Raw genomic sequence first — 17,683 nt, 5'->3', positions numbered from 1 at the left:
AATATACATTGTACTCAGAGATTTATTAACAAACATAATAGACATATTCTTCATATGGAAGAAAACTACCGTGTCATTTTTGAGTTCCACTTGCTACGGTTATAAGCCTATTCGAAACTTGCTTCGATAAGTGTTAAAGTGAAACGAGAGTGTTTATCTTTGAATTGCATGAAATTTCTTTTCTTCAAGAAGATATTGAAATCGGAATACTATGCTTTAAACCTATGTACCATGTAATACAGTTTAATAAGGACATTTTGTCCAGGTGTCGTTTAATAATAGTCATTTCCGTGTAAAACATAGTGTTTGACTGCTAGCACCTTATGATGGAAGCTGATAAAAACCTACTATTTTTTTTTTTCTCCTGGTTGACAAGTGAGTTTCTTGTGTTGTAATCTGATAGCAAACAGTATGTGAACACTTAAGACTAGTATGCTGAATTGACTTAAACTGTATGTGCAAAAGCTGATCGATCTGTTTATATTTGGCCGATTTGACAATGCTGTTGTTACCTATGTAATTGCGCCAGAACCATGAAGTCATCGTTGTTATCAGTGTGGTGTATGAGCTTGCAGATATTGGAGTGTTACGTTGATGCAGATGAAAAGTGCTGAAAGTGAACTGTATTAAGACTGTATCGTGACTCACTTTAACACATATTTTTTTGTATAGCCGAATAATGAAATGGTCAGGAAAATGGTTTGGCATTGGAAAGACCACAACGAAAGATATCGTGAGCAAGCAAAAACAAATAAAAAGTCCATGGATAAACATTCACCAGCAAAAGAGGACCTTTTAGATGCCAGCGAAGGTATTGCCTGAAGTGCTTCGTGGATTTCGTCTTTTGTCAAGCCAGGAGCATCCACCATCCCAGAGTGACATGGTCTTGAAATTAAATCTCGCGCAGTCCATCGTGAGCCACTTGATATGTTACCATCTGACCTGTGGTGCGTACATAAGAGTCGCGTTCATTTTCTCTTCCTGCGTTACGCTTCTGGTAAACGTAAGACATATTCCCGTACTACCACATAGCCACAAACTGTACGAAAGACACTTCGTGGGATAAAAGTGAAAGACGGTTGTCATATTGGACGAGGCCAACATTTTTTCTCACCCATATTGGTTAATAGTCGAGCTATTACTTACCGTTGCGTTTTGCCGCCAGTTCCGAGAAAGTTTCCGTACAGGGAATCATGATTGTCGATGGATATGTTTAACGAGGGAACGTTGGAGGTACTTAAGGCGAACAAACCCGTGAAGATGAACGCTACCTACTTCCAGGAATTTAGCATTTACCTATTGGAAAGATATCACTCTACAAAAACCAGATAAGTATTGTTATGAACAAAACGCATAGCCGTATCATTACATCATACATCTGGTTTTATCATGCCATGGATCAGGAAACGGGAATCTATGTGATTTCCCTTCATTACGTTCCGGTATAAAGCCCTGGCTCCAGCTCAGTGGATATCTGCGCATTTGGATGACATCTGAACATTAAACGACGTTTACAACATTGCCCTCACTAGCCTATGGCACATATGCATGGAGGAATTAAATTTCTGTGTGTGCTCTGACGCAATTTTTTTGCAGTGGGATTGCGGTGTCGGGCAATAATCATAATGCTGGTTGTCCGACAGAACACAAACGCTGGTGACGGCACGGCATTTCATGGAATGAGTACACTCGGAAAATCGGTAGGATATAACCCAACCAACCTTCTGTATGTGATGTGCGTTTACGATGGTCTTACGTAAACATATTAAAAGGAGGTACGGTTAAAGGTAAGTAATAGGTTGAGAAAAAAAGAAAATTTTAGCTTGAGGCAAATTGAGAAACTGCAACCTAAAAGTTTCATCTTTTGTATTCCTTTTCCCGTTGGCTCACAATTCAAGAGATATCGCATCGACACTTCTGTGCTGCACCTCGCAAAATATTCTGTTCTTTATTATGTATATCAGGTGGTAAACAGCAATTATATGTGTTATTTTGAATGCGTGTTCAAAAGATTTTTTTGTTTCTTAGGGAAATGTAAAACGTAGATAGTTGTAAATTATAAATGCAGGGGTGACCACAAGGAATAAGTAGCCACTTTACAAACTGAAAGTTTAAGAAGGAGCATGGAAACTAGTAGAAAAGTTTGAACCAGATAACAGTTAAAATGTATAACAAATAAGAGCAGCAGTTTACATTAAGCTTTTACCCGGGGAGGGAGGGACTGATGGAGATCAGAGCCATTAGGGAAGTAAGTTTTAGTTTCTAGCGTATGACATGAAAATTTAGGGCGTGCGCTATGATCCATGGAGGAAGACATACCTGGAAAGTTGTTACTTGAACTGGAAAACTTCATAAATTAGATATGTGATTTAGATAGTGCAAGACTAGAAAGTGTTACTTCAGAAAAAACACCCTGTCCTATGACAGCCACTTAAGTAGACCACTGGCACAGTTTTCGAAGCAGAATTACCATCATTGCCATGCTGTAACAAGTACACATAAATGAGAGTTAAATTGTGGGATATTACTAATAACCATTTAGTCATTCCCTAAGTAGTCCTTTTCTAACAGTGTCATATGACGACCGAATATCGAAAGTACACGAGGTTGCCTTAGTATCGCTGGATAGAACAGTTCCTAGTAAAGCAGTGTGCGGAGACTTATCGTTTTATGGCAAGCTGTGTAACAGGGACTTGCGTTAAAACACAACAGTGACGAAAAAAATCAATTCCAAATATGAACAGGAAACCCTCCATGTGCTCAATCGTCTCAGAGATGGTATTATAAATCCCGATTGATAGACATCAGTCTCACCGACAAGCCATTAAGGAGACGTGTTGAATTTGAGAACTATGTTATGCGAGCTGCTGTTGCAGTAGCTTCAGAACTCCATTCCATTCATTCGACTGTTCACAGGCATCTGTAGAACCTCTGTTACATGTTGAAACTGGTATCCCGCTAATTGCACCGCGTCAAAAGTAGCAACATATGGACATTCCAGTTTCCTGCTTTCCCATCGCAGAAAAAAATCTGACAGGATGATAACGGGAAATGAAAAGTGGGTCTTCAACATTAAACGCAGACATCATTGGTTACCAAAAAAAGTTACAGCATGCACAACGTGAAACAAGACTTGAATCCTCAGAAAATTATGTGCGTTAGGTGGGATATTCGTGGCTTATCCATTTTGAACTGTTGTTGTCATTGAACCAAATACTCAGAACAGAGACCTGCCAGCAGCGAGAATGTTTACGAGCTGCATTGCTGAAAAAAGCGCTCTGTACGTCAGTCGCAAGACACTGTTCAGCCGCGCGGTCAACCCCCACCCACACTTAAAAAAAAAAAAAAAAAAAAGCTTGTGCCAAGTGTGCAGAATTTGATGGGAGAAACTTCCCCATGCACCATATTTACCGCTCCTAGCATCAGCAAACCGGTCTGTTTCGAAGTCTCTAAAATTACCTTGATGGAAATATACTGCATGGTGTTGATATTTAGCACACAAGCACAATTCTTCTGCTTGAGAAATTTGAAATATTTTCAAATCATTATTACCTCATTTTAGGTTGCAGTAGAGCTTTAGAAGAATAAACTACATGGCATCAAAATTTGGCACCACGAACATTTGTAATTTCGGTGCCTTTCTGTAATTGGTTAAACTCCATTAATAGGGAAAATATATGAGGAATCACGTTATAACTTATAAATAAAGTGGAAATCGCCGAGAGGTCAAATTCAGAGTGATTTTTTTTTTGTGTGTGTGTGTTAAAATTTTTGCCAATTTCTGAATAGGAATAATTAGGAGCATTATATTTTGACTGGTAACATCAGACAATCAATTTAGAACACACGGCTGTATAAACTAAGTCAGCCTCCATTTTATGCTCTACAAACATTAAAAACAAAATCGTATTTATTTATTTTTCAATATAGGAAGCTTGTCAGATAAGGTTCTAATGACGGGTTTTGTTTCAACATAAAGAGTTTTTATTTTGTAGGTACATTATATTCTGCCAACTAGTAAATTTAGTGCCAAACACACAAATGCACAAACTTATGAATATAATTTACTAGTAATGTGTGATTAACGCGCAGAAACACACACTTTTTTCAATGTAGAGAAGAATTATTGCCACAAATTAAAAGATTACTCTTGGATTACTATTACAATGCCAGTCTCCAAATCAGCGTACGATAATATCTCTAAAAAACATTTGTTTCATCATTTAAGTGTTCATATGAGGTTATATTTAGGCTTCTACGTTCTAGGATTGCACATGCTTTATACAGTCATCTTCAAATTGTGGTTTTCGTGCAGTTACGATGTGTAATATGGCAGCTAGAGGTTTCTGTGTAGGATTGTATGCTTGAAACTATTATCTTAGGTAAGTAGACAGACGTTTCATACGTTTATATTCAACACACTCTCACTGTGGAAAATTATATTTCAGTATATTGACGTACACTTTATTCTTCATATTTACTACATACAATAAGACACGAATTTCCAAGTCCGTCAACTCTCCTACAGTAATCTAGATCTGTTCGTAGAAGACTACTTCTTAAAAAGTCTCTACCACTAACATTTACTCCAATGTCGTATCTCCTTGAGATGAGTTTTTGAATTATTGTAGAGCTTTTAATAAGTTTCAATAACTTACCTTATAACTTTGCTCATAGTTGTTGAGGGGGAGGGCACGATGCCTCAGTGGTAGAGCGCTTACCTCTGGTGCGTGGGATCCCTAGTTTGATTTCCGAGCAGGTAAGTTTGTAGAGAACAGCATCGGTTTCCTTGGGGTCTCGTTTCCTCTCACATCGTCATTCACTTGTCCTAATCATCCATCATATTAGCTTAACGAGTATAAACGTCGGACGTTAAACCGAAAGATTTTATTTATCATAGTTTTTGAGACCCTACTGTCTCAGTGAAGCTCTGTTGTGGCTATGTGGATAGTCTAAGCGCCTTTGGGGAGTGAGACGCGATTTTGATTTCTGGCGGGAGCTCGTGTGGTTCAGACCCCACCTTAAGCTATATGTTCATGTCTCATACAGCCTTGCTGCTGAACGGAACGTTAAATTCATACCCAACCCGAGCTACTGTCTCAATGACATATTCCAATAATTTGCCTTTTCAAAACAAGTCGTTCCACTACAGTGGCTAAGTAAAAGATTCCTCTGTTCGTATCTAAATTTTTGAACATAAGTAGTATGGGAAATAATAATATTTCAAAGTTTAATCGGTCCTCATACTTTTTGTATATCTATGACCATATAAGAAACTGTAAATAACCAAATATTTTATTTCTATTATAAAATAAAGCAACAATTTTTAAAATTGTGTGCGTTTAAAGTTACGTCCTTGTTGCCACAGGTATAAGGCGTAAATTACGGGAAACGTAAAGTATTAGTAGTGAGCTGTTAAACTTTCAAATTTAGGTGCCCAATCAGGCAGTTAGATACAGTTGATAGTTTGTTTATATCAGGTGCGAAATATATCAGTATTACTTTCGTATTTCATAAAGAGTTTTCTATTATATCGCTAATAATATTCGAGCTATTTTTGGTAGGTAATAGTTTCAGCATAGTAGGTAAAAACAAGAATATACAAGAAACAATGTTGTTTCTCCTGTGGTTTAAAGTCGTGAAACATACTTATGTAAAACATAGGCTAAAATCTTTGCCTGTGAAGTTTTGTTGTAAGCCTACATACCTAAACATTCTACCCACAGTGAATATTGTTTTATTTTAAATGAAACTATATTGATTTTATTACGCCCGATGGATGATAATCAAACCTTACGATAATGTAACATAAGAGAAAATTATTTAGTATACCTAATCTTACCATAAGTACTGTCCCAGAGTTTTAAGTATATTGATACAGAATGATTCGAGATAGCTTGAACCACAATTTGTAGTTCGAAGGGTTTAGGTCCGGACTTGCAGAAGCCTGATCTGAAGTAGAAATGAAGTCCGGAATACCTACTGCTGGGTTGTTTGTGCCTTGTGTGCTGGTGCTGAGTCCTGCTGGATGCTCCAGTTTTGTCCATTGAAGAGAGTGTTCGTGATTCTTCACTATCTCTCAAGCACTGTCTCCTGGTATATTTTGGCTTACGTTTTGACTCCCTTTTCACAGAAATGCAACTCCGTTGTAAGTAAGCACTTTGCTTTTAGAAGCTTCTGGCGCTTCAGTTCATTTGTCAGGAAATGTCCTTTGCGTTGTTTGTAAGCATGGAGTCCCGAGTCACTGCTTAACGTGCGAGACATAGACATTTTCGATATCTCTGGCTAACGAGCCATAATAGACTGTTTCCTAACTGGATTTCGTCGGACACAAACCGCCACTGCTTTCACAAGTTCCGATATTCGTACTGTGCGTGGTCTTCCTTGTTGCGGACGATCTTTCACAGTTCCGATCTCAACAAAGCGCTGAATAGTGCGTAAACAAATTTTTTTACTAATATACAGCTTCTGGAAGGTTTTGAAATCTCCCCTGGTGATTTGCATATCTTACACAACGCTATCACGGCCACACGATTTTCATACTCGCCCCATTCCACCTTGAAAACTTACAACTGGCACCTTTACACTTCTTCAGCTCGTCAGCAATGACTCACGCTTGACAATACCGCTCTTGACGTCGCTCGCTTATGCGGGCGGAAGTATAGCCACCCTCTAGGACAGTATTTATGCTAAAACTAGGTAGATTGCAATGCGATTCGTGGATCTTCAATAGCAATAGAACTATTAACCACAAGTTATTATTTATCTGCTACATAGCCTTATTTTCCTTACTTATAATTTTAAAACCTAACCTCTCTCTTAACTGTTGATCTACGATCCTGTTGTAAAGCGTGGTAGTTACTGTATAGACAGAAAGAAAAAGGCACGACTGGACAGGGAATCGAACCCAATTCTCTGGTTTGTTGGTCGATGCACTAACCCTTATACTAACTTCGTCCTTTTCCTGAACAGTTACGCATTCTATTACTGTTGAGGTCGGTGCTGTCACCCAGACTGTATGGTCTGTACCAGTACGCCTTCTTGAGTTTGGACAACCTATTCAGTGTACATCACTGAATTATCACTTCTAAAGGAATTGGTATAGCATAAAATCGATTTCTTTTTCCGTGATACCATAATTAACAGCACTTCGAGGTCATGGAAGATGTAGCCTTACCAGGTATCTTCATACTGCCTGTAACCACATTAGGCTGTTTGAATGAAGACGTACTGTTGTTACCTTTACATCTTATTCTTAAACTGTGCTTTTTTTATCACCTCCTTCGCACAACTGATCACTATACCAAATGGTTATAATTAAACGGACGGTATTCAGAATGAGTGCAGACTGTGGTGATCGTAGGAGTCCGTAACTTCGTAGATATGCTAATTAAGCAATGCGCTCGTGAATATGCAAGAATACTACTAACTCAAATTTTTGTCACCAGGTGAAAATGTGGCACTGTAGGCAGTCAGAACGTGTATGGGTAGAGAAAAAAGGCAGAAAAGATTGAATAGATGTTAACGGTGGTTTTGGGATAGTTATTAGGATTAGTGGTTACATTAACTGTTCAATATGCCCTTCCCATTCAGTAATATGTTTTATTCGTAACACGGGATAACCAACAGTTGCTCACAACATTTCTTGTGAGACCATAAGACACGTTGTTGGTTGCTTGCATTTAGATCAAGTAGAGGTCGGATACATTTTTGATAGAAATGATCTTTCAAATATCCCCATGAGCAGAAGTTACGCGGATTTAGGTCGGGAAATGTTGTAGGTCACTCATCTGGAAATTGCCTAGAGATGGTGCAGTCATCCGTGAAGGTTTCTCACAGCAAATCTTTTAGCTGGTTAGTGACTGGTGTTTTTCCATCTTACATGAAAATAATGGTGAAGTTGCGTTTGCGTTCTTACAAAGTTAGAATCACATGTGGCACAAGGACGTCGCCTATAATATGCAGATGTCAGTACATCTAACAAACAACCCCTCGAGGTGTCATATATATATATATAAAGAAAAAAAACTTAGGCTCGGTGCAGTTCTGTGTATTCACTGTAGCGCCCAGAATGAAATGCGCCTCGTCAGTTCACAGAATATTTCCCGGCCACATGTTACCCAGTTCCATGCGTGCAAAAAACTAAAGGGCAAACTGACGGCGCTCTGGAAAATGTTGAAGTTGCAATTGATACACAGTACGAATCTTGTTGGGATACCAGTGTGAAATGCACCACAAAACCTTGCGAACTGTTGACCAGGGGAGAGAGAGAATTCACGTGACACAGCTCGAGGACTCGTAAACTTTAAGGCATGTGTTTCAAGGTCACCTACAGTTAAAGCAACCTTATCAAAAACTTGCAGGGGATGAGCCTCCTCTCCCTAATCCACACCTAATTCACCTGTTTCCTCATTACTTTATCATATTCTTTAGCACATTAATTGGTATGAACCCTCTTGTCAGCCTTTCTGTCGGCGATAGTCCCGCAATACAGCGTTGCTATTGCTGCCATTCTGGTATAACAACTTCACTAGCAACACGGTCTCCTTTATTACGTTTCACTCAGAAAAGTTCAACCTTCTTAGTTTTCAAATGTGAGTGCATGTTTAATTCCTAATTAAACATCCTCTCACTAAAGGAATTACCAACATGGGTCACCAAGCAACAACCAAGTAAATTTGTGGTGGACAACATCGTGTCTGTGGGTTTTCTCGAGGTGCTACCATTTCCTCCCACTCTGTTATTCATTTGCCTTAATCATCCATCTCCATTAGACTAAAGGACATACTGGTGGGAGGTTAAATTAAAAGATTTTATTTTCATTTCTGGGTAATCGATAGGTGTCTTACATTCTGTAAGTTGGTCACCAGATAACCTGGTGACGTACCAATAGGATATATGGTAAACCAACATAAATGGCTATGTTTTTACCAATAAAACGTTGCTTATCTTTCATTTCGCAGAAAGCTGCTCAGCTTAGATAAATCAATGGAAACCGCATGTCAATTTGCAAGTTTCAGAAAGTTATGCCATAAGGTTCTCTAAGCCCACCCCCACATTTTTGAATGTGCAGGGACGCAATGATCAATATGAGACAGACCGAATTCTGTGACAATTTGGACCACGAACTTCGCAGTATCCCGACAGAAGAAAGAGTAATTGACTTGAATGGGCTTATTGGTAGAAGCAGGAAGGAATTTAGAGATTACACCGTGGCTGGGGAGTGGGAGAAAGAAACGAGGAAGTAGAACAAGGGATCAACTTTGCGACAGCATTCGATTTGGCGATTTGCAGTGCGTATTTTCAGAAGAGGAAGGAATACCTCTTGACTTACAAGAGGATTGAAAAAGAAGTCAAATCGATTACATTTTGGGCCAAAGACAATAACACAAGGAAATTAAAAACTGCAAGGCTATAAATGGTAAAAAGGTGGTCCCATAGCATAGAATGGTGAGTGTAAACTAAAAATTCGGAGAGCAGATACAAAAAGAAGGGGAGCGAAATGGAGAGCCGAAAAGTAAATGGTGCAGACTGGAAACAAGAAAATTAAGGGATCGTTCAAAGAAAATTGTATGGAAGGAGAGGATGTACAAAATAGTCGAGCGTAAACAGCAGGATTGTACTGATGGTTACAGAGAAAACTTTGGCTAAAAAGTCAGGAAAAGTCTCCCTGTAGGAAGGGAAGGGGGAGGTGGTGGAGCAAGGATTCACAAGAAGTAATTAACCCTTTTAGGTCCTAGTATCTATTTTTAGGTACTAAAGTAGTGTCTTCGTTTTTCGATTAAAAAAGTACCAATAAAGCTTTATCCTTCAGTTTTTTTGTTTTCCCAAGCATACAGGCATTGTAGAACACGTTATGTATGGTTTCATGCCTTTCTGCGTCGAGACTTACGGGGTGATGAAATATTTTTCCGTTAGACCTATTTTTATTATTTTTGACGGGCTTACTTTTGCACCTAGAAAATTGAAATTTTGCACAAACATTCGGTCCACCGAGTAGTATTTATCAGATGTTTTTTTCAGATCTCTGCGTTAACACATGGGAGTCCAGAGGGGCAAAAATGTAAATTAAAAAAAAAAACACTTTTTTCTCGACTTTTACGCCTGAAATACATGATAGAGACATGTGAGTGGTACCGTTTGAAAGGCTGTTCCATTCTGAAGAGAATGAGGTACAAACTATGACTCAAGGACAAAAAGGAATGCCAGGATTTTTTTTTTTTTTTTTTTTTTTACCTGAGATCAGGGTCTTTTGCAGAGCATTGTGGGAATCATTTATAAATATGTTTCCCGCCTTTACTATTCACGATGGAAGCTTGAAATTTTGTACACACATTTAATACACCCCTTAGTATTTTTCAATTGATTTTCAGATCTCTGCTTTAACACAAGGGGGTCCAGATCGGCTCAAAATGTTAAAAAAAAAAAAAAAAAAATAGAGAAACATTCCGATTTCTCTCAAAATTTCCCGCCTCAGGACATGATAGGGAAATGTGCGTGGTACCATTTGAAAGGCTGCTCTATTGTGAAAAAAAAAATTAGGTAGGAACCATGATCCTACGATAAATAGGGATGATACTGTAGCCGCTTGACTGAAAATCTATAATTTACCTAAAAAAGGCGAGCACTGAAACGGATTAATGCGAAGAAAGCAAAGAAAAACTGGAATGCTTCTAGGAAGAGGATAAGTGTAGCTTCAAAGCGGCTAATAAGGCAGCAAAGAGGAGAGTGGCTAGAGCAAAAGCACAAGCTTGAGAAGAAATGTATGACGAACTTGAAAAAGGAGGTAGAGTAAAGAAGCTATAGAGGTTAGCAAAAAGTAGAAACAAGGGAACAAAGGATATTACGCATACTAGGCAAATAATAGATAACCAAGGGGCGGTGCTTACCGATGATGACAGCGTTAAAGAGAAATGGACCATAAAACCTTTTAAATGAAGAAAATGCGAGGAAAGTTTTCAGTGTACACTTCGAACATCATCAAGAATAAACCAGGAAGAAATGGAGAAAGCGTTAGAGAGAATGAAGACTGCAAAAGTGTTTCAGTCTACTGATGGCATACCAGTATAAGCATGGAAGAGTTTGGGGCCAGAAGGTATAGATATCGTATGGGATGCAGAAAATTTATCAACAAGAAGAAATGCCAAAGTCACTGGGAGATTAGTGGTACGGTACCCATTTTTAAAAAGAAAGGAGATGTACAGTTCTGTGGAAACAACACTAATGTCACATACGATGAAGATTTGGGAGAAAAATGTAGATGGGCGATTACGGGAGAAAACATCAATACAAGAAGAACAAGTTAAATTTATGCCAGGAAAAAGTACGATAGACACAAACTATGGAAAAGCAAACGGATTGCATATGGACTTCATTGGTTTACAAAAGGCCAGTGACAGAGTAATACGTCAGGAAGTATGGAGATGTTTGAGGAAGAAGTGAGTGTCAGAGATGTACATAAGAATAATCCAAGATACATATATATACAGGAGCTATGATTCAAGTAAGAAGTAGTATGGGATTAACACGCCAAATCCTGATCGTGTTGAATTACACTAGGGCTCAACTTTAAGCCTATACCTCATCAACATTGTCATGGACAACTCAAGCTGCAAGGGATGAAGATCTCTGGTGTGTGACGTTCGCTGATGTACTATATAATACAAACAGGGAAGAATTTGAAAGGAAAGTAGAGAAAATCCTCGGAAAATCTTAGAAAAAAATCTTCGGAAGGTAAAGGCCTTAAAATCAATAGAAAGAAAAAGGAATATCTCGAATTGAACGAAATAAATGGGAAAGTAAGGCTACAAATAAAAAGATTTAATGAAGTTAAAAACTTTAAATATTTAGGATCATCTGTTGGCAAGGATGGTGATCTGGACATAGAAATAACATACAGAATGCAAGAGGGATAGCGATATTGGAAGAAAGTATGTGGCGTTCTGTTACTGTAGAATCACAGTAAAGAATAAAAGGATGATTAAAAAAAAAAAAAAAAAAAAAAAAAAAAAACAGTGGTTAAGTCAGCAATGATTTACGGAGCAGAAACATGGCCAGTGTAATGTGGAAAAGCACATCAAAAAAGATAAAGCGTTTCTGAAATGAGAATACTACGTTCGATGTATGGGATAATAATAAGAGGAGGCAGCCAAGAATGAAATGGATGGAGATGGGAGAAAGGTCTAACAGAGAAACAGTCCGAGGCAGTGCTTTGTAGAGAAATCTCGTTATAAAGGTCGACCTACATAAGTGGGAAAAGAAGTAGAGAAAGAAGTGAATAAGTTAGACAATGAAGAATGAGTATATATATATATATATATATATATATATATATATATATATATATATATATATATATATATATATATATATATATATATATAATAAATGATGTAGAAAATAAGTATGGTAGTATCTACATACCATCTGGCTTACTTTTTACATTTTCTATATTTAAAATGGTCTTTAAGTTGTTCACTAACATTAAAAAGATTGTGATATTGATTTTGGTGAATAACCTTCGAAGATTGTGGTTATAAATAATTTATATTTTTCTGACCAGAGTATATATTTATTTGTTAAAATTAAAATAAGGCATAACAGTTTTAATAACTTAACGTCATCTTCATCAGACATTAACTGGCAGAAATATCTCTGTAACACCTGATGAAGACAACATTAAGTTATTGAAATTGTTAAGCCTTATTGTAGTTTTAATAAATAAGTATATACTCTGGTCAGAAGAGTATTAATTATTTATGTACTAGTCTTAAAGTCGAAATGCATGGAATTATATTGTGGTCATGTTATAGACGATGAACCTTTAGTTTGAACTGCTATGAACTCCACTGGAAAACAAACACCGGAACAAGTAAAATTCAAAAAATGAAAAAATTTTGTTAAGCAGTTAGTTGAACAAGATAATTTAATTAAGAATAAAGCACAAGACAACAAAATATATATTTTATTTTCAAAAGTACAGATTAATAAAAGAAATCATTACACATGTATTCAAACACACAGGTTGGAAAAGTCACAAATACTTCACTTACTTTTAATAGAAGTGTTGATTCGAAATAACAAGATTTTCAAGTTATATAAATATAAAACGCTGCAATTGTACAAGTTACTGAATTTCAACCTTGTGCATTATTTTAATGCGTAAATCAAATGTATACATACCTCTCACGGAATCTAAATGCTATCCATGAAACGAGCAATATATAAATATTCCACATCGTTAAAGAAATGTGTATTTATATATTTCTGGAGATGTGAATGTGTATAGAGAATTGTTTATTACTGGCAAGTATTACGGTGTGTCTGTAATATATTTACAGTATAACATTATTATAAATAAAATAATAAAAACTTTTCTCCTTAGCGGTATTCGATCATAAATTATGGGAAACTGTGGATTAGCTATGTTTCTTGTGAATGAAGAAAGTCCAGAAACACGTAACTGAAGTCGTGATAGTAGGTAACACGCACTTCTCCAATTTGATTTCAATATGTGAAATTCTTCTTTCCCTGCCAGTAGAGAAGAAAAGTTGCCTTTGGATATACCTGTAAAGATAGAATATAATTAGGAAAACTGGCCCAGAATAAGTCAGTTCTAGAATAAATAGTTAACAATAACAATTAAGTAATTAAATACGATCATCAATACTGTTTGTGTATTATTCGTATTGATATTTTCATTCGAAACTATGATTCACAGTTAGTCTCGTACTTGTTTTCTTATTAGTTACTTACTAACATTACAAGGTGTGTGAGAAAAGTAATGAGACTGGCAATACTGCGGGCGATCTGGCAACGTTGTGTCTACCGGCCTGTGCTAGACCGGTTTGTTTATCCCTTCCACTTCCTCAGTCCGAGTTACAACTCCGTACAGGTAACACATTATTTTTGACAGCGCCATCAGTGAAGCATCGGAATTTAGAGCAACGTTGTGCAATAAAGTTTTGTGTTAAACTTGGTGAATCCGCGAGTGTGACTTTTTGGAAAGTTGAAACAAGCCTATGGGGAACATTGCTTATCAAGAGCATAAGTTTTCCGCTGGCACAAATCATTTTTGGAAGGCCGAGAACACGTTGAAGGTGAACCTCACTTAAGGAGACCTTCAACTTAAAAAACCGACGAAAACGTTGAACGTGTGAGGGCTCTTGTGAGATCAGACTATCGTTTAACAATAAGGATGATGAGTGAACAGTTAAATTTAAACACTTTCACGGTACATAAAATTTTGACAGACGATTTGAACATGCGAAAGATTTGTGCCGAAAAACCTCACAACTTAACAGAAGGACATCGAAAAAACGTGTGTGTTGATCATCTTGAGAGGATTGCCAATGACCAAGAATTCTTCAATTATGTGATCACAGGTGATGGATGAATCCTGGATATTTTAGTACGATCCTGAAACAAAGCGGCAAAGCGAAGAGCAGCACACGAAGACCGAAGAAATGTCGAATGAGCAAATCAAAGAAAAAAACAATGCTTTTTTTTTTTTTTTTTGATAGTAAGGGTATCGTGCACAAAGAATTTGTTCCATCAGGACAAACTGTCAACCAAGTGTTTTATAAAAGTGTCCTTGAAAGGCTCAGGAAAGGAGTGATTCGTGTGAGAACAGACATTGCAGACAAGTGGATGCTTCATCATGACAGTGCCCGGTGTCACACGGTCATTTCCATCAGTGAATTTTTGACCTCAAAACGCATTACTGTTGTTCCTCAACCCCCCTATTCACCTGATTTGACTCCTTGTGACATTTTCCTTTTCCCGAAATTGAAACATGTTCTAAAAGGACGTCATTTTGGAACGCTGGAGAACATTCGAAAGACTGTGAGCGATCAGCTTACGGCCATACCAGTTGAAGACTTCCAGCGCTGCTACCAAGAGTGGGAACAACGACTCCACCGGTGTACAGCTGCCCAAGGGAACTACTTCGAAGGGAATAACATTAGCTTAGGGTAGAGTAGAGTAGGATAGGATAGCATAGATTAGTTTGATTTAATTTAGTTTAGATAAGATTAGTTTAGTTTAGGTTAGGTTCTATATTCCTGAACCTACTCTGCGACACTTAACCCAAAGTTGATTCTTTGTTTTTGCGTTATAATTGTTCTAAATGAATAATGTTATAAAGTTGATAAGATCTTCATAGTTCTTGTTTTAGCATTTCAAAATCAGTTTCTTAGTTTTCCTCTTTCCTAATAATAGCTTTTTCTTGTGTTTTGGTTATGTTAGTTAATTGATGATGTTTTACTTAATTATGATAACACTAATTGTTAATAAGATTATGTTAATATTAGGTCAGAAAAATTATCATAAGCCATGTTTGAAAAGCACTCACATTTCACAAACTCGAGCTTCACATCATCTAATCTCGAACCCCTAAACTTACTGTATGAATTCCTTGCCAAAGATGAGTAAGCGATAGTGCTCACAAGATACCGCTACTATCGATAGAATACGCAAATAGTTCGCACTGTACGTTCCCATTCGATTCCATGGCGACGCAACGACCGTTAACTATTAGAGATCAGGGTTACCCACAGACTGAGAACTATCGCTATTATAATAAGGTGTGTGTAATTACGCAACTGATGCATACAGTAAAGTACCTTGTAGCAAATCTTCCAAACAAAAACAATTATTAAAGAAAACTTAGGTAATATAAGATAATCGTTTACATATGTATAAAATAAAAGCACAATTAAATACATACCACTGAATCTTATTTTGTGAAATTTTATGAACATAACGTTGAAATAGAGGAGATTTACTATACATGACCTTATAACATTGCTTTACACAGTCTCCATTGAACATCAATCATAATGTTGATCTAATATATGACATGTTTCTTGTAACAGCTGATAGTTGTTCTTGGGGGAAGCTAAATTAATTTTTCGTTTGAAATCACCTGTTTAGGTTTTCTTGTACTCGCACAGTCTTTTAAAAAATCCCTTACAAAGTAATTAGGAAATGTTAGATCTGGGGAGTTCAGGGATCATGCAATTGCTCCACGACGGATGTACTAATTATGATGGAAAACAACGTTCAAATAGTCACGAACTTCCCTTTCCTGAGCAATGAGGAAGGACGGAGATTATCTAATTGGAACACACTTCTCAAAAGAGTGATCTGAGACTTTTCTTAGAATTTACCATAATTTTACAAGCAGCTACTTTTCTTTCTAGATTTGACATATAACCGCTTGCATATTTCTTTAATACAGACTCTTTTCTTCAAATACGTCGGTAGGTTACGTATCCCATGGTGACGTTAATCCTCTCCTAATTTGTGGTAGTTCCCTTCCTTTTTTTCCCTCCCCTACACCATAATTTGCATCTGCATAGCTGTCGAGTGTGGTTTTTCAATATTGCCAATACTGTACATGAACTCGCACATTTTGAGGGTAAAATTACCAACAATAAATATATCTCCTACTAGAACTTTGGTTTTTATAGAAATAGTTAAATTTATCCACTCTATAAAGATATCCGTTTTTGTATGTTGAACAAATATACAGTTAATTGATTGAACAGGAATTGAATGAGGGGGTTGTTTGCCCTCAAATGACAACAAAAGTATAAGTATCAACGTATAGTAATATTTGTCTTCCTGTTTGATTATAAATCTTAGAGATAAGGAGATGCAGGGGCGTCATTTAGGGGGACAGGGAGGAGCAATTGTCCCTCCTCCTGAGTTTGAGATCTATATAGATTTTATCAAAGAATAGTAGAAAGTCAGTGAAAAACGCGAAATTTTGCTTATATGAAGGGGTCTTGCCGCCCCCCCCCCCAAAGAAAAATCTGAAATAACGCTCCTGAGGAGATGGAAAGTTATTGACCATGTTTAACCATTTACCCATGCGGTATAAAAATTCTGTATCATAAATATAATACTAACTATGGGGTGACCACATGATTATCAAACATGCCTCAAACTGAAAATTCATTTGGCCCCCGGTAACTACATAATTTTCAAATAATTATCATAATTATCATGGCGTCAATTTTTTTATTCCTTTCTCTCTTTTCATAGCATCACACTTCCATTAGATTTTTCTAAATGCGAGAATATGTGTATATGGAAGAACAAGAAATTTGTTCTCTATCCGTCTTTTATCCCCAGTCATGCTTCATTTTCCCCTGAATTAATCGTGATTCCATGACATGATGGAATTGCTATGTATGCAAATTCTAGGCACAAAAATAACCTAACTGGTTAACTGAATAAATTTAAGTAGTTTTACTGCTTTCTAGTGATGTTCGATCTGTAGGTACACCAACAATTAAAACTGACCAACAGTAATATGGATGCCACTTGAGAGTTAGTAAAACAACAGGCACGTTGAAAAATGAGTGAGTCGAGCGAAGACATTCGTAAGGACCACTTCAGGTGAAATTGAGTTATTAGGTGGGATGTGTCGAGATCGGACCACAGGAACAGTATGTAGGTAGTTTAATTTCGGAAATGTGCCTACAGATGGCAGGGAAAGTTTGTTTGGTATGTGTTATTACATTGCATTGAATGGGAATGTTGAACATTCATTTCCAGTTTACTCGAAAGTTAAAAAAAATGTGACCTATCATTGTCTTTCCCCAAGCCGTTCAAATATTGGAAATTAAATATAATGTGTTAGGCACTTATTATTTTATAATAATTTAATATCCTA

General features: G+C 37.0%; 1 protein-coding gene and 1 long non-coding RNA gene across 4 annotated transcripts in view; one reads left to right on the top strand and one right to left on the bottom strand.

Moving 5' to 3' along the window:
* bs (serum response factor blistered) overlaps positions 1-17,683 on the top strand; it is a 217,938-nt gene that overhangs the window by 90,369 nt on the left and 109,886 nt on the right. The window lies entirely within an intron of this gene.
* Positions 12,942-17,683, bottom strand: part of LOC145686065 (uncharacterized) — a 71,068-nt gene continuing 66,326 nt past the window's right edge. For both annotated transcript variants that reach the window (XR_014131512.1, XR_014131513.1), the window contains one exon: positions 12,942-13,566. This is a non-coding gene — a long non-coding RNA (uncharacterized LOC145686065). The remainder of the gene's footprint in view (positions 13,567-17,683) is intronic.

The sequence above is a fragment of the Thermobia domestica genome, chromosome 5, assembly GCF_964235325.1.
Source record: "Thermobia domestica chromosome 5, izTheDome1.hap1.1, whole genome shotgun sequence".
NCBI classification, from domain to species: domain Eukaryota; kingdom Metazoa; phylum Arthropoda; class Insecta; order Zygentoma; family Lepismatidae; genus Thermobia; species Thermobia domestica.
Note: the sequence above shows the minus strand (reverse complement) of the source record. Positions and strands in the feature narration are given on the sequence as shown.